This window comes from Notamacropus eugenii, chromosome X, assembly GCF_028372415.1.
Source record: "Notamacropus eugenii isolate mMacEug1 chromosome X, mMacEug1.pri_v2, whole genome shotgun sequence".
NCBI classification, from domain to species: Eukaryota; Metazoa; Chordata; class Mammalia; order Diprotodontia; family Macropodidae; genus Notamacropus; species Notamacropus eugenii.
In genome coordinates, this window is record NC_092879.1 from 886,685 (window position 1) to 905,157 (window position 18,473).

The 18,473-nt window shown below is 44.6% G+C and overlaps 1 long non-coding RNA gene across 3 annotated transcripts; it reads right to left on the reverse strand.

Moving 5' to 3' along the window:
• Positions 1-1,040: 1,040 nt before the first annotated feature.
• On the reverse strand, positions 1,041-17,579 carry LOC140516151 (uncharacterized). 3 transcript variants are annotated; one of them, XR_011971307.1, is made up of 4 exons: positions 4,137-9,757; positions 3,762-3,831; positions 3,592-3,661; positions 1,043-2,778 (listed from the first exon to the last, which is right to left on the reverse strand). It is a non-coding gene; the product is annotated as an uncharacterized lncRNA (long non-coding RNA). The 3 variants fall into 3 exon arrangements; XR_011971308.1 differs by adding an exon at positions 17,403-17,579 and having other exon boundaries at positions 1,083-2,778; positions 3,762-5,139; XR_011971306.1 differs by having other exon boundaries at positions 1,041-2,778; positions 3,762-9,757.
• Between the last annotated feature and the right edge of the window lie 894 nt (positions 17,580-18,473).

The following is an 18,473-nucleotide window of genomic DNA, read 5'->3' on the forward strand; positions in this document are numbered from 1 at the left end:
CAAACATCTTTTCTGTGTTTGGGGAAGCAAAAGTTTTGGAATGGCAGAAATTGGCCTCCAGTGCCATTGCATGGGAGAAGCTGCTTGGCCAGAATATGCATCAGGCGATCACCCCTCTTTCGTCTTACCTTAAGACGCTGTGGACACCACAGCGACCCACAATTTAGAACTCCAACTACATCTTCTCTGCCATCTTACGAAGGGCCCCCATTCATTTAACCAGGGGGAGCATCCTCTGTCAACCGTTAGTCAATTGCAAGTGTGACCAAAATGTAGGATTTGGACATTACCGCGAAAAGCCTGTGGGTGGAAAAGGAAGGAAGAAAGGATTAGCAGGGCCAATGGCCCATGTTCCAGAGCATATGCACTTCCTATAATTGATATCATTTCTGTGCCTATCCTTCACAGAGAGCCCAACTGCAAATACCCATATCTGTCCATCTCTCACAGATCACCACATCCCGAACTTCCAAAAGTTGTATCCTGAAGCAAGGCCTCTGGCAGGAAGTCAAGCCCGGAGGAAGTCCCAGAGGATTCAGTCCACAGCCCTTCCCAATCCATATTCTTCCATCCAATGCCGTAGTGATTACTCTCCATCTTCCACATCGCAGTATTTAAAAAGTCCAGAGTGGGTACCCGAAGCACGCATGGCTCTCTGTCTCGTGTGGATATCCTAGAGTTCATGGCCAGTCCCCAGGTCCTAGTCCTCCCTCCACGTATTCGACTCTCAGACACCTTCACATCCAAATGAGAAGCCTGGTCAAATAACTCAGATTTGCTGCATTTCGATTGCATGGCCATAGAGACCTCGTCCCCACCAATCAATTCAAGGGCACGCATTTGGCTTCCCATCGAGGAACGGGAGACCTTCTCTTCACATAAGAAGGAAAAGCTTGCCTATTGGAACCCAAGGAGATGTCAACGAGTACGTGCTCACTCAAGGCACACACAGGAAGATGGGAGAAAAGCTTGAAAGGAGAATTGCAATCAACACTCTGCACCCAAGAGGGTTGTACCACTGTAATTTGACTATCTCTTGGGCCTCACCATCCAAGCAGACTCAACCTTAGCAGGTAGATAAGGTTCTGAAAGCTCCTTCCATCTTATGCTTACCTTCTTCACGGAGGCAGCCTCCATTGGGAAAGCAGGTCCGATTCAACATCAGAGAACGCTTTCAGCACGCCTGGAGGAAAGTATATCTCACCAGTGGGGTACTGCTTGAAGGGCAGCGAAATCTCATCTCGTGAGCCATAATCCATATTAATTACAAATGGAGAACCTGCGCTTTCATGGTAACCTTCTCTCGCTAAATGACTCGAGGTGAAGAAGAAGTCAAAAGCCTGATAGGGGCTTGGAGGAGGAGAGACCCGAGCCGTTATGTCAACAGGACATTTGACAACCCATGGGCTAAAGAAGGACAAACTGCAAAGAGCATAACTTACTGGATGAAAGGGCAAGTTCTTGACTTCACATGCTTGGAACCTCATCAACGGCAAGTGTTCTCTATCCAGTCGCCTCACGTGTAGAATCCACCACAGTAATATGCGAGTGGGGAGCAGAAGAAGAAATGCACCAAATGGTGGCAGAGCATACTTGAGATCTGAGAAAAACTACCACAAATTATGTGAAGTCATGCCAAGTGACGTGAGTAGAAACAGTAGAACGCTGGACACAATAAGGGCAATATTCTGTGTAGACTAATTTTTACAGGCTTACCTCTTCTTGCTGATACAATGATTTAAAGCACCTCACAGAAACTCATGACTGAAAATGTAATCCACATCAAGCCAAAGATCTCGAGGGGGAATGCAGATTGAAGTAGCCTGTTGGTTCTCTCCTTCGCTTTCTTTCTCCCTTCCTTATTGCCTTTCCTCCCACTGGTTCAAATTATTCTTCGCAGCATGACCGATGTGCCAATATGTTTCTTCTGAAGTTATGGACGATATCACATGGCCCATCATCTTGATGTGTAGGAGCGGTTTGCACAAAATTTAGAACTCAAAATTTCATGCAAGTTAAAGTTGGAAAGGCAAAATGAATATCGTCAAAAACAAAACAAATCAACGAGCTGTCTTCAACACAAGGTTTGCTAATGGAAGTGCTGTCAGATTGTACGTGTCTGTGGAATGTACATAGGCCACTGTGCAAAGAGAACTCGATCGCACGTGACCAAATAAGGAGGATAGTTGGACTCTCTCTTTGCCACTGATACACACATGAGGCCTTGACAACGCATGCCTCTCATACCTAACTGCTGTCAGTGGAGTAGTGGAATATGTTGCCATTTAGAAGGTTACCGACTGGGAGGCTGATGGAAGTGAAGAACGCTCAGATGACATGGACTTGCTTCCACGCAATTTGAAGGATGCAGAGAGAGAGCTGCAAAGCTGATTGGTGTTTCCTCATGTCACAGGAAGTATCTGCGTGCTCTGAGATCAAGCCCATTTCCTTGACCTGGCCTGTACCTTCTGCACATTGCAAAGAACTTTTCTGTGTTTGGGGAAGCAAAAGTTTTGGAATGGCAGAAATTGGCCTCCAGTGCCATTGCATGGGAGAAGCTGCTTGGCCAGAATATGCATCAGGCGATCACCCCTCTTTCGTCTTACCTTAAGACGCTGTGGACACCACAGCGACCCACAATTTAGAACTCCAACTACATCTTCTCTGCCATCTTATGAAGGGCCCCCTTTCATTTAACCAGGGGGAGCATCCTCTGTCAACCGTTACTCAATTCCAAGTGTGACCAAAATGTAGGATTTGTACATTACCGCGAAAAGCCTGCGGGTGGAAAAGAAAGGAAGAAAGGATTAGCAGGGCCAATGGCCCATGTTCCAGAGGATATGCACTTCCTATAATTGATATCATTTCTGTGCCTATCCTTCACAGAGAGCCCAACTGCAAATACACATATCTTTCCATCTCTCCCAGATCACCACATCCTGAACTTCCAGAAGTTATATCCTGAAGCAAGGCCTCTGGCAGGAAATCCAGCCCAGAGGAAGTCCCAGAGGATTCAATCCACAGCCCTTCCCAATCCATATTCTTCCATCTAATGCAGGAGTGATTACTCTCCATCTTCCACATCGCAGTATTTAAAAAGTCCAGAGTGGGTACCCGAAGCATGCATGGGTCTCTGTCTCGTGTGGATATCCTAGAGTTAATGGCCAGTCCCCAGGTCCTAGTCCTCCCTCCAAGTATTCTACTCTCAGACACCTTCACATTCAAATGAGAAGCCTGGTCAAATAACTCAGATTTGCTGCATTTCGATTGCATGGCCATAGAGACCTCGTCCCCACCAATCAATTCAAGGGCACTCATTTGGCTTCCCATCGAGGAACGGGAGACTTTCTCCTCACATAAGAAGGAAAAGCTTGCCTATTGGAACCCAAGGAGATGTCAACGAGTACGTGCTCACTCAAGGCGCACACAGGAAGATGGGAGAAAAGTTTGAAAGGAGAATTGCAATCAACACTCTGCACCCAAGAGGGTTGTACCACTCTAATTTGTCTATCTCTTGGGCCTCACCATCCAAGCAGACTCAACGTTAGCAGGTAGACATGGTTGTGAAACTCCATTCCATCTTATGCTTACCTTCTTCAGGGAGGCAGCCTCCACTGGACAAGCAGGTCCCATTCCACATCAGTGAACGCTCCTGGAAAGCCTGCAGGAATGTACAACAGGTCAGTGTGGCATTGCTGGAAGAGAAGAACATACCGATCTGTTGATCCACCTCCCATATTGATTGAAATGGGTGAACCCACCCTCTTTCATGGGCTCCTGCTCTCAGTAAATGGAAACTGGAGTCATCTTCTCAACAAGGTGTTTGAGAACCTGTGGGGCACAGAAGGATAAACAGCAAATAGTATCTCTTACTGGAGAAAAATGACACGGCCTTGCATGCTCATGTTTCGATCCTCTTGCATGTCAATTGTTCTCCATCCAGTTACCTCACGCTTAGAAACCACCAAAAGTATACGGCAGTGTGGAAGGGAACTCCAATGGCACCAAGTGACATGAGGACGAGTGACATGAGCTGAAACAGGAGAACACCGTACACTGTGACAGCAACACAGTGTGACCATTAGCTTTCATAGGCTTCCCTTTTCTTACCAATGCAAGGATCTAAGAGAACTCACCAAGTCTCCTGATGAAAAATGCCTTCCTCATCAAGCAAAAGATCTATGGAGGTGGAATGCAGGTTGAAGCATACTATTGGCTCTCTTCAGTTTTCTTTCTTTCTTCCTTCTTGTGATTCCTTCCATTGCTTCTAATTTTTCATTTCGGTATGATTGATGTGCCAATATGTTTCTTACGAAGTTATTTGTGGAGACAATATCAAATGGTTTGCCATTTTCAAGTGGGGGACTGAGGAGCAGAAAATTTAGAATTCAAAATTTTATGGAAGTTAAAGCTGAAACGGATACTTGAATACTTTCAAATAGAAAATAAAGAGCTGTCTTCAAACATTATTTAATACTGGAAACACTGTCAGATTGCAGGCTACCTGGTAACTGTAGAAATGCCACTGTGCAAAGAAAATCCAATCACACATTACCGTACTTGGAGCCCAGAGGGGCTCTGTCTTTGCTACTGATACAAACTTGCTGACTTTCCAATGCATACCTCTCATGCCTTAGGGATATCAAAGGAGCGGTTGAATCATTTTCCACTCAGAAGATCCTCAAATGTGTGGTTGGCCGACATTAGGACTCCTCACATAATGCGGAGTTGCTTCCTTGCATTTTGAAGGATGCAGACCAAGAGCTGCAAAGCAACTTTGTTTCCTAACATCATAGGGATACTCTGGATGTCCTCAGCACATCCTAATTCCTTGACCTTACCTTTGACTTTCAGTGAACCTCTCCATTATCCTGAAAGTAAAATAACTTGAATGGCAGTAATTGGGCTTCAATTCCACTTCATGGGATAAACTGCTCTGCCAGAACATGTATTAAGTTATTGCCCCTCATTCTCCTGGGCTTCAAATTCTTTGGACATCAGATCAATCCAAGATTTCAAGCTCAAAATACATGTACTCTGCCGTGTTAGGAGGGGACCCCCTCATATATTAGCAAGGTCAAACATTAGCAAATTCCAGTTCTGACAAGGATCTTGTCCAGTGACCATATAAAGGAAAGCCTGCAGGTGGAAAACAAAGAACAAAGAATTATCGGGACAAATGTGGAATCTTTCTGAGAAAATTCACATCATTAGTCCTAGATTACCTGTGTGCAGACTAATGGGGTATATGCACCCTCCTTAACTTCTCTTGTCCCATGTGGATACATATCTCTCATATGGTTGATGAACGCACAGAAGCAAAAGAACATTGCCAGGGAAATTGGTCAACTCCAACTCATTTCATATTCCCAGGCCAACTGAATAAACTGTTCTCCTAGTACCTCTCCAGGAACTGGAGAACGTGGGCCCAAATTGCTTTCTCTTTATTGTGTTTGCAGGTAACTTTAATCAGAAAGGGTGCTGTGCTCTTTGAGCAAAGGAGAATTGAGACAGCACAAAGTAAACACAGGACGTGCAAATTTGGGATATCCACCCCAAATATTCACAAAGACCATCTGTGCCCAACCTGTGGTAGAACATTCCAAGCTCGTATTGGTTTGATCAGACACACTGAAATTTCACTTTATCATGGTGATGTCATTTTGGTCCTCTTCGAAGACGAAGGACAACAACCAACCAACAAACCAACTTGAATCAGAGGCCCTTCTAGGTCATTGGACAGGGCATTATGTCATGAAAATAAAGGGTTGAGAGTGAGACCCTCTTCTTTGCTTCCCTACGCACCACTGCCTCTGTAAGTCCTACTTACCAACAGGCATTGCCACAACGGGTTTTTCCACTGTAGGTGTCACTCATCGTTATAAAATTAAGCGAAATGGTCCTCAGACCACCATGACAGTCTCACCTTAAGTGCATGGAAACCGTTGTTAAAAGAATAAAATACTCTCAATAATATTTTTCAAAGTTGTTATAGCTGTAGTCCACAAATAATATTCTTGCTACAAAGAGATCATTTTTCCCCTGATACAGAAGGCCCCCCAAATTATAATTCTCCCTGGTAAGAAATGCCCCAAAATATTACTTTGCCCAGATCCCTGATACACAATTCAGGCAGCAACAGAGAAGCCATTCAAAATCATAGTATAAGAACCTCACTCTCAGAAGAGTACTTTGGAGCATCCCTTCCACTTCAATGGGAGCATCCCTTCCTGCTGAAGCAGCCACTCCCACTGCCCTCCAGTAGGAGCACCTCTCCATGCTGGAGTACTCCCTTTTGGCTGACTGGCCCCATGTAGCTATACTTCCCAATGCAGCATTGCCCATATGTAAGTCATGGACTCTGTTAGAGTTCATGCCTGAGTTGCATGTTGGTCCCTATTTTCTCTCTCTCATTCCCTCTCATCCACGTCGTTTACAATAAGCTTGCCATTGAACTGACTCCTCTTGCTTTACATGTTATTCTCAGCACAAGAATTCATTAAGGGGTCATTTTCCCGACATTGCTGGTTGTCCCATGGGCCTCTCCTTAGACATAAATGTGCTCCCTGGACAAGGACTTAACTTGTTGAGAGCTGCAGCTACAATGGGGGAGTAGGACACTATGAGGCCAGTTGTGGAAAGCAAGGGTTGACAGGAGGATCACATATCCTTCCAGGAGGGACTCTCTTATGTCAGAGAACTGTCACAAAACAATTGAAGCAACAAGCAGGGCCAAAGCACTGCCAAGAAATAAAACTCCTGAACCTGATATGATTCACAGGAGAATTCGATCAAAATTTAAAGAAAAGTAGATACACATATTTGACAAACTATTCTCAAAAAGGAGAAAGAAAGCATCTTATCAGAGTTGTTTCATGAGACAACGATTGTCCTAATACCTAAACTTAAGAGAGATAAAACACAGAAAGAAGACTAACCATCATTGATTCAAAAATTTCAAACAAAAATTACATTAAGCAGATTGCAGAAATTTATCTAAGAAATAGCTCATTATGACAAAATAGTATTTATACCGGAAATGCAAGGGTAGTTCAACATTAGGAAAGCTAAAAAAAGTACAACAAATCCTAATAAAAGGCAAAACACCCAAAACCGTATGATCATGTCCAAACTTGTAGAAAAAGTCTCTGAGAAAATAAAACATTTTTTTATTCTAAAACCTCTGCAAAGTAGCGGCATCTTAAACTTGTATCTGTGGAAAATCAAAAACAAGCATCATATGCAAGAAGAATACACTAGCACCATCTCCAACAAATATGGGAATAAAATGAGGATGTCTACTTCCCCAAGTATTTGGAAATGCTAGCAACAGTAATAAGAGATAGCAATTAAAGGAAAAAATATAGGAAAAGAGGAGATAAAACTATCTCATCAAAAATGCGACAACATCATCCATATTTACTTACACTTTCAATGTTATGCAAATTGAATTACCCAGTGGATACTTTATGAACCTTGAGAAAATAATAACAAAGTTCATTTGAAAAAAAATGCATCAAGTATCTTGGTAAATTATTGAAAAAAGGTTTGAACAAAGAGGGAATAACACTTCCAAGACTTCAAATTGTATCATAAAGTAGTAGTCATCAAAAATCTTTATAAATATATATATGTATATATATGTATGTATGCACACACACACATACACATATATATACGCACACACACATATATGTATGTATGTATGTATGTATGTATCTCATTGGAACAACCTAAATAAGGAAGGATCAGAAAGAACAGAACTCAGTCCAATGTTTGGCAAACTGGACAGCATAATTCATCCAGGGAAAAAATCCCCATTCCATTAGAATTGTTAGAGAAACTGGAAAGCAGTCTGGCAGAAACTAGGCTTAGGGCAATACCTTAGAATACACTGCACAATTCGTTCAAAATGGATACCCGACCTTAATGTTAAAGATCACACTATAAAAATAATTACAAGGGAAATGGATTATATACCTCTTCCAGCAATGAGCAGGGAAAGCATTAATAACTAAACAAGAAATACAGGAGAATACAAAAGTTTTAGATGAATAACTCTGATTACTTGAAAATGAAAAGCTTCAACACAGACAACAGTAATTAAGATAGGATAAGAAAGGAAGTGGTCAACTAAAGGAAAAGAATTCTATCAAATTTCCCGAAAAAGAATTTGATAACCAAGATATATATGAAATTAATACATATAATTAAGACTAATATCCATTCACCAATAGGTAAATGACTTAAGATTATAAAGCAACAGTTCTAAAAGAAGAACTGCAAAGTATTCACAATAAAATATTCCAAATCACGAATAGTAAGAGAAATTCAAAGCAAAAGAAAGTTGAGGTTTCACCTTACAAATTGACAAAAAACATGGCAACGGTCTGTGTTGGAGGAGTTACGGGAAAAGAGGCACACTAATACACTGTGGGTAGAGCTTTGCATTTTGAGAAGTAATCTGGAATGTCTATATCCTTTGAATCAAAGACTCCATTGGTGGGCTCATACACAAAGCAGGCATCAATGAAAAAAAAAAAAAAGAAAACCCACGTATTCCAAAAGGTCCATAGCAGCAGTTTATTTTCTGGCTGAATACATTGGGGAATATATTTAAGGGGATGTTATGGGGGGAATGTTATAGGGGAATGTAATGGGAGATTGCCTCCGCTGTAAGAAAAGAAGTGCATGATGCATACAGAGAAGCATGGAAAGGTAGCAGAGCCAAGAAAACAATCTACACAGTAACTACAACAATGTAAATGGAAAGCAAAATGACACACCAACTCCCCCCCCCACACACACAAAATGTAAATGTAACAAAATTATAATGTCAAGGAGGACTCAGAAAACGGGAGATGGGAAGACAGTCGACCTACTCCCACACGTTTTCAAACTTTTTCAATGTCTCCATCAGTTATTCTTCTCCCCACTCTTTTTTCCTCTCCAAAAAATAGTATTTGTCATGTGGGATGGCTCTCTGGGAGTATATGTGGAAAGTATACATAGAAAATTGGGGTGATGTGACAAACAGAACATATCAGTATAAAAGAGAGATACATCGAAGAAAACTGAGGGCTTAGATTTTTTTTTTTTACTATGTGTTCAGTGAATCCAAAATGGCAATAGAGCAGTCACGCTATCAAAGTAAAAAGAAAAAAGAAACATAAAAAAAGAAAAACAAAGAAAATATAATATGCTGAAAGGAATCATAGACAATAAACAAATATCACTGTTTAAGTTACATACTCCAACTCCCAACATCCAAATTAACAAAGGAAAAATGAACAGAGCCATAAGAACACACAGAGAGTTACACAATGGTGACAGGACATTGCAATTTCCCTCTCTGTTTAGCCAGGGTGGGGAATCATAAACCCACGAACACAGAAAAAGAGAAGATTAATGAACTGAATATAAGTTTAGGAAATTAGAAAGTAAACATGAAACCTTAAAATAATCACATAAGAAGAGATACTAAAATTAGAGAGGTGAAAAATTGGAAGCAAACTGAAAAAAAAAAGAGAAATCTCTACAAAAATGATAATTAGTTTTTATTATTCTTTCCTGAAAAAATAAAAAAAGGCTTGTTCTGTGCATCTCTCCCGGGCTTGTTGCCTTTGTACTACTGTGAGTAAAGATGGAAGCAGCCATGCAAGGGACTGGGGGTGGCAGATAAAAAAAATAAGAGAAGAAAAGAAAGAAAGAGGGAAAGAAGGAAGGAAGGAGAGGAAGGAAGGAAGGAAGGAAGGAAGGAAGGGAGGGAGGGAGGGAGGGAGGGAGGGAGGGAGGGAGGAAGGGAGAGAGGGAGGAAGGAAGGAAGGAAGGAAGGAAGGAAGGAAGGAAGGAAGGAAGGAAGGAAGGAAGGAAGGAAGGAAGGAAGGAAGGAAGGAAGGAAGGAAGGAAGGAAAGAGAGCGAGCAGTGGAGATGTCCAGGCAGGTCCCCAGCACTCTGGCTGCTTCTATCTTAATCCCATGACACCCGAGGGACAGGACATGTATTTGCCCCTGATCAGAAGATGAGGCTCTCTCGATACAGGATGACCAGAAGCCTCACGCGCCAACAACTAGTGACTAAAATAAAACAAGAAATTTAAGCAAAGGAGGCTTGTGACTGGTTGAGGGTTGCTGGATTTCCCCAATATGCTCACCTCTATGAGGATTCTCAATTTCCCAATAACATCGAAGCTGTAAAAAAAGATCATGATTTTCTTGGAAAGGACCTTGTAGAATCCCTTTGCAGGAATGTTGGAAATGCCATTGAAAAACTGATGGTTATGTCAGCGGGAGATACTAGCTGACCAATCTGGCTTCCAATAAGGAGAGGGAGTTATTCTTATAAAACCTGATTATTAGAAAAGAAGGTTCTTCATTTTTCCCTACACAGAAAGCAAGAAGTACAACTACAAACCGATAGGTGTATTGTTTTGTATTCTGCAGCTGTGAAGCCCCATTATCTGCCACAACTGGTTGAAAGTGATCTCTTGGTGAATCACAAAATCAATTACTATGATGTTCCCTAATAAAATCTCAGGGCCATACTGAGAAATGCGAGGGAAAAAAAAAGAAATGATAACTAAACATTTGCTCTTTGAAAAGACTACTAAAATTTCCCACCATCCTGCAATGTTTGGACACCACCAGGCCCCAAGAAACTTCCGATCAGGGAGACTTCAGCAGCTTTGGTACTCCCACTGCCATAGTACGCTGTGAGTGGAGGGCTACAGGATGGAGCAAGGAACTCCTCCATTTAAAGACTCTCCCAGACCAGCCATCTCTTTATTTCTCACCAGCTTGCATTCTGTGGACTCTGTACTGACTTCCCTAGCCCCCTTAACCCCCAACCCCAGGTTTTCAGCTTCCTTTTCCAAGTTATTATCTCGCAATACATTGTAAACTCCTTGAGGCAAGGAACTCTTTTTCTTTTTCTTCACATCCCCAGCGCTTAACACAGTACCTGGTGCAAAATAGGTGCTTAATCAAAACTTATGAACTGATTCACCAATCTGGTTAAAAAAGCAGAAAAATCAAAGAAACAAATTAGTCAAAGAGCAAGGGAAACTCACAACAAAACCAGAAAAAAAAATTATTGAATAAGCAGTCACACGTATACCCTAACACCAAACAAACAAACAAACAAAAAACCCAAAAAACGAAACGAAACTGAGAATAGACAAACAGGAACACTTTCAAAAATGCCAAGCTGACAGAGACCAATTAAAGATATTGAAAACCATTTCTAAGGAAAAGGAACAGAACTTACTTTAAAGGAATTAACAAGGGTGGCGGGGGGAGGCGAACCTCCTGGTTCTTCTGGTTTGACAAAAGAATTCTACCAAATGTTTAAAAGAAGAATTAGTACTATGTAAATTATTCTCCAAAACTGAGAAAGAAAGTACCATACAAGAATTCTTCTATGAGACAAATAGACTCCTAATACCTAAGCCACGGAATGATGAAACAGAAAAACTAGATGTCAGTATCATTCATGAAAACTGATCCAATAAATAAACAAACAAACAAACAAATAAATGAAATCCTGTCAAGCACACTACAGTCAATCACTTAAGAAGTCATTCATTATGACAAGGTTGGGTTTATACCAGGGATGCAAGGATGGCTCAGCATTGGGAAAGCATTCAAAACACTTCATCACATCAGAATGCCATTACTTCTACAAATCATTATCTATTTGATCCTCACAACCACCCTTAGAGGGAGGTATTATTATCCTGATTTTGCAAATAAGGAAACTGAGGCACACAGAGGTGAAATAAATTACCTAGAAGGTGAAGTAAATTATCTAGTGTCTGAGATAATAGCTGATCTGGAATCTTCCGACTCCAGGTCCAATCTAACCCTAATTCCAACACCTTGACCTTAATTCCAGCCAATTTCATTGGTTGCCCAAGATAAGGAAAGGCTTCATGTAGAAGGCAGCCTTAATGAAGCTAGAAATTCTAGGATGAAAGGGAAGGGAGGAAGAGAGTAGATAAGAGAAAGGAGGAGAGAGAGAAAGGGAGGTGGAAGGTGGGAAGAGGGCTGTTGAATAAGGTAAGAGAAAGAGGAAGGGGAGGAGGGACCGCAAATAAAGAGGAAAAGGAAAAAGAGCAGGGAGAAGAGGGAGAAGAAAAAATAAAGAAGAGCTAGAGAAAAGAAAACATGGGAGAGATATGAGGAAGGGAGAGGAGGAGGAAGGGGAGGAGCCTGGAGATGAGGAGGGGGAGGATGAAGGAGTATGAGCTAAAATAAGAGGATGGGGAGAGAAGAAAAGAGAAAAAGAAGGGAGAAGAGAAGGAGGAAGGAGAACAAATGAGAAAGAGGGGGAGGAGGAGTACCAGAGAGGAAGGAGAGGGGAGAAACAAAAGAGACACTAGGAGGGGGAGAAGGCAAGAGAAAAAGGAGTTAGGGGAGGAACAAGGAGAAGTGGGGAGCAGGAAGGACGAGGAAGAGGAGGGGGTCTGAGGTAAAAATAAAGAGAAGGCGGGGGAGGAGGTAAAGGAAAGAATGGGAAGAGGAAGGGAGGCAGAAAGAGAGGAGAGCAGGAAGGAGGGCAGAGAAGAGGGGAGGAGAGAAGAGGAGTGAGAAAGAGGATGAGGGAAAATAGAAGGGAGGAGGTGGAGATAAAAGAGCGAAGAAGTTAGGAGGAAGGAAAAGGAGTAGGGGCATGAGCAGGGATAATGGGAGGAATAGAGAGAGAGGGAAGGAGGAAGAAGAATAGGGGGAAGAGGTGAGAGAAGTTTAGAGAAAGAAGGAGGGGTGAGGAGGTAAGAGAAAAGGAGGGGAAGTAAAAGAGAGAGAGTGGAGGATGGGGGAATGGGAGAAGAGGAAGGGGACAGAAAAGGAGTAGAGAGTTGGATGAGGGGAGATAAGGCGCAAGAGAAAGGAGGACGGAACGAGGAAAACAGTGGAGGTCAGAGAAAAAGGAGAAGGGGAGAAGCTAAGGAAGGGAGAGGGAGAGGGTAGAAGAGATTCGTTCAAGGAAGAGTACTGAGAATAGGAGAGGAAAGGAAGGGGTCTGAGGAGAGGAGAGGAACAGAAAGGGGCAGATGAGGGGGAAGTAGTAAAAGAAAGAGGACGGTGAAATGAGAAGAAGGTGGAGGAGCAGGGGAAAAGGGAGAGAAGAGAGGGGACAGAGAAGGAAGGGAGGAAGGAGTAGAGAGGAGGAAGAGGAAAGGTAGAGAGGAAATAAAATAAAGGACAGAGGGAGGAGGAGAGAAGAGAAAGAGGAGGAATGGGGAGAGGAGCAGGGAGGGGAAAGAGAAAGCAGGAGGGAAGAAGGGGAAAAGAGGAGGGAAGGGGAAAGGGCAGAGGGGAGGGGAAAGGGGGAGGAGGTGGATTCACGGATCCCAGCCTCCAGTCCCCCGACTTCTCACTCACCAGCTTCACAATACCCGGAACAGATGGGCACCTGTCTCACCCATCCATCGTCTTTCTGACGGTCCTGGCTTCTCTCTGCCCCCACCCTGGAGAGCATGCGCCCTGCAGCAGCCTCCACTGCAGTGCCTCATCCATCCTCCAATCAGCATCACCAGCACCACTCCCCCTCCCCCACCCAGGACACAGGAGGAGAAGGAGGTGGAACTGAGGTCCCTGGCAGGGTCCACGAGGCAAGCAGACGAGAGAGATGAGGCTGTAGATGGATGGAAAGACTGAAAATGATCATAATAATAGCAGCTGCCACTGCTGGAACCCCAAGGCTGGCAATCTATCCTTTCCATACCTGATATCACAGGATCCTCACAATCACCCCCTTCAGTGGAAACTCCTGGTGTGGTTACCTGCCTCATTTCACAGAAGAGAAAACCTCAGAGACCCACCTGTGGTCTCTATAACTAGTAAGCCCTGGAGCTGGGATGTGAGCCCAATCCTTCCTGCCTCTGACAAGTTCAGCACTCCGAAAGCGGGGAGAGGGTATTTGGACCAACCAAAAGTGTGAGAATTCACCTGGCACAGGTGGGAGGGGTTGCTTTAGTGAGGAGTCATGAGACAAGCAGGAGAGGGGAGAAAATGGTTGTAAGTAATGAGACATTTTGAGCGGTGGAAAAAGGGAATCAAGGAAAGTCCAGTTAGGGGCCCTCAATCCCCTTAGTGAAGGAGGGGGCTAAGTCTACAAGTGGGAGCATGTGTACGGTGTCCAGTGCTCTGACTGAGGGCTTGAGGAGACAGGGAAAAGTTTGAAACAGTCATCAGGGGAAATGACCCAGGAGATCTGCTCCTCAAGTCTCCCCACAATCTGCTACCCATCTTCCCAAGCATCTCTTAGCAGCTCACTGTTCATTTACTCAATACCTTGGACAAATTTCACCGGTGTAATGCCTCTGTCCCAGGCATTTATGTTTTTAAATTCCCTAACCTTTCTTGCAAAGTAGGAAATGCATACAAAGAAAAGTCTCCATGATGTGTTCAAGGACATCCTGTTGAACTGAGATAAAGGACTTGAATATCATCCAGACAAGTAACTTATTCAGCAAGGCATGTAGTTGCAGAAACAAATTGGGCCCACTGCTCTCAGTAATACAAGAGGTGCTGAATCCATGTTTCTATGGGGCTAATATACAATTTGGAGAGTGATTAACAGGATTAAGGTCTAAACCACCTGGTTTCTTATTGGTAGGGGAGATCTGGAGACACCCAGGGCTGGGTGACAGTAAGGAGGGGGAATAAATTTGTGTCATTTCCAAAACCAGGTGACTTACATGTAGAGGAAACTTAACTTCACTAAGTGGTGGTTCAAAAATAAAATGGAGTTATTCATGCTACTTTTAATGTAACAATACAGGGGTTACTTAGCAGAGCCCAAGTTTAAGATCAAGTGTTCTGTCCACAAATCCTCAGTCTTCCCTCTGCCTTATACTGTCTCTTGTTCACAAATGGAGAGCGAAGGGAACCTCTCTGGGGCTCAGTTTCCTCATCTGTAAAATTTGGTATGTAAGAATGCAAGAAGTTCCTACTTGACAGGGTGGCTGTGGTGCTTCCATGAGATCAGGTTATGAAAAGGACAACTTTATCAAACTTTAGACTTCCATGGACGTTACAATCATCCTCAGTCTTTCCCTTTCTTGTCTGTAGTCTCAACTGTCGCACGTTTTAAAACAACAACAACAACAACAACAACAACAACAACAACAACAAACAACCCTTCCCTTCTACCCTGAACCAGCCAAATTCAAGGAAACTTTGTCTGTGCCTGAGGACTCTGCTTCGGCAATAACCAGGGTCTCTCATCTCTTTGCAAGTTGGCTCCCAATCCTATGACCCTAATCAAACTGTTCTCTCCCAAATCATCCATTACCTCCTGTATTAAGTGCCTACTGTATGTCAATATCCAAGTCCTTTTACATCAGTCTCTTTCCCACCCCATCATCAATCTCCCAAAGTCAATCGTAAATTATATGCCCTCACTACTGCAATAATTGTCTCATACCAGAATCTTCTGTCTTATTCTCTTTCTCCTCCAATCTATATTTCATGTTATTGCCAGAATTAGGGTTAGGGTTAGGCATTCTTTGGGTCGTGGCACTACTTTGTTCCAAGACATACAATGGTACCCTGCTACCTACTGAGTGAAGGTCCCTTTCTGCCTGGCATGGGAGTCCTACAGAATAGCGTCCTTATTATCTCGATCTCACACACACAGCCAACTGTACATTCCAAGAAGATGAAAATGCTCTGCATGTGCAGTATGCTGTCTAGGCCTCCCTTCCCCATTATGGAATTCTGGACCGTGGAATCACATGCCATTTTTCAAATTTCTATTCATCTTTTCAAACCCAAGTAGAAGTCTACCTTCTCCAGAAATCTTTCCCTAACATGTCATCACTAAAGACCTTCCATCCTGGGATCTCACAGAGGAATCTTTGCCTTCCTCGAATGCTTCTCTTACGTTATTGGATATTATAGTTATTTTTGCATGTCATATCTGCATAGGAGATGTGTAAATTCCCTGAGAGAAGGGACCAAAGCTTATTTGCATGTTATATCTTTTTTAAGTTCTAAGGCAATTTGGTAAAAAAGAGTGAAGTTCCTTTCTATTAAAAGTCTACTCAACTGGCATTTGTATTTCTCTCAACAGGCAGTCACTGAAGGCTTTTAAGCTAGAAGGCTACATCCTTAAAGATGGTCATTAAGATTAAGCAGTCCACAGCACACAGGTGGCAGGAAGGGGGATCTTTGGATCACAGATTTAAAGCTGTAAGGGACCCTAGAGGCCAGCTAATCCAATTCCCTCTTTTCACCAAGGAAGAAAGTGAGACCCAGACAGCTTAAGTGAGTCTCTCAAAATCCCAGGGGCATGAAATGCCCGAGGGATTTATTGGACCTGGAGGTCCAGGTTGAAGCAAAGACCTGCTTTGAGGAACTTGAACAAAATTGATATTGGGGAAAAAGGGATACATACAAGAGCTTTATTATCATTCTGGGCCATAAGCAGGTTTTTACAGCAAACACACGCGTACCCACGCACCACAAAAAGTTTGCATTGATCATAATTCGCCCTCTTGGCACCAAAGACGGTTTAACTGACAATCGGATGAATTTCCCTAAGGATTTCGGGCAGAATCTTGGTGTCCATAGTCCCAGCAGAACACCAGCCCAGCGGTCCAACCCCGCCCATCCCTCCCCAGCAGGCAGGATCCCGGGAAACAGACACTAATCGAGGGACAGCGCCAGGAGTGAGATCATCGGAACCGTCTCAACCCCATCCAATCGTTAATTTGTGTGGCCCGGTCCGGTCCAAGGTCGTTCCCGAGTGTTTGTCCGCCCCATGGTTCAGCAGGCAGTCTGAAATACCCCAGCAGAGAGGGCCCCAGCCCTGGTCACCCGTGGAGCACTCAAAGTTCCCTCCCAAGCCCAGACCTGGCCCTCAGCATGGCCCCCGCTGCCACGAGCCTCCCCGGGCCCGTAGTGAACCTGGACTGGTAAGCCTAGGAGCGAATCGTCTGGCTGACCAGTGGCCTTAGTCATCCTCATTTCCAGGCTCGGCCGAGGCTGACTGGACCTTCCCAACACCCTCCTCCTCGACCTCGGCATTGGCAGGATGATCGTTACACGCACCCCAGTCTCCCTTCCCTCAGGCAAACCAGGATTGGGGTTGGCGGCCCCCCTCCGCCCCGTCTGGGCTCCCTACCCAGCTCCCCTCGGCCCCAAACTAGATCCGAGACCCCGGGCAGAGGTCAGGTCTGGGGCGTGGGGAGAGCCCAGGGAAAGTCCGTAGGCCAGGGAGTAGGGTGGAACAAGGGGGCTGGGGCTGGGGGAGGGGGGAAGTGTCGCCCCCTTGCGGAGAGACAAGGAGGGGCTCAAACTAGCCTTTCCGAAACTGACGGGAGGGACGTGAGTTCCCGGGACCTCCTCCCAACCACAGCGGGGCTGGCGGCCACCTGGCCAATTGTCCAACTCACCGCACTCTACAAAAATTCCGAGAAGTTTGCCTCCTTGGCCCGCGAGAACCTGGGAAGGAGACTGGCAGAGGCCAGGCCAGCCAAGTCAAGCATGGAAGTGTCGTGGTAACCATGGTGACGGGGAGGGCGGGGGCGGGGCGAGGCAGGAGTCCCTTTGTCTGCGTCAGGTCTGGAACATTGAATCCACCAATCTCTCCTCCTCAGGTGGTCGCTATGGCAATCGCGGGGCGCGGGGGCGGGGCAAGGGGAAGGCAGAGTGCTGGTTGGATCTCTGGATTCCCGATCAGCCCTCGGAAAGGCTGGCTGGCAAGCCGCCTCAAGTTTGAGTCCCTGAGTCTCCAGAGAGTCTCCCTACGGGGAGGGCTTCTATTTTGGAGGAGCCCGGCCTCACGGGGCAAGTCGGCTGTTCGCAGGCGCAGAGGGGCTTAGAGAACCCACCAGTTTGGAGACAGGGGCTTTTCCCGGGGCCACTCTGTCCCGCTTTAGCGTCAGACGGAGAGACGTACTGAACTTGTTGATGCCCTCTCCGAATGCAAAAGCAGGCAGGAAATACATCCCAGTCGTGCTCTCTAAAACAGAGGGTGCTCTAGGGGTGTCCCCGCCACCCACTGGTGCCATTCAACAGGGTAGGACCAGAGGCCAGTCCTGACCAGTGCACAGCCTGCACAGGCATCGTGGTCGTTTTAAGCCCAAGCAAAGTGGGATTTGTTGTTGTTGCTCCCTGGAGTTCAGTTTCCTCGGCTCAGGCTAAATTGTGAACATCTGAAAGACTGATCGCCTTCGAATCCTTATAATTCACAGCTGTGCTGAGTCACCTAGGTTTTGTGCCTACGGGCTCTGAGCCAATCAGGAGCCGAGTCCTTGTCATGTATTGTAGGAGGTTGGCATTTTGCTTTGGAGGCTCCCTCAGGAGAAGGACCTTTTGATTCCCTAGACTGAACTCTGGGAAGTCGTCTGCTAAGAGCCCCGGTCCTTGGATGTTGGTGCTCTCTGGTGTGCCGCTGTATGCAGGCGATTGTATTACTTTGCCCAGACAATCGGAACCCTGTCTGTTGAATCTCTGGGGTAATT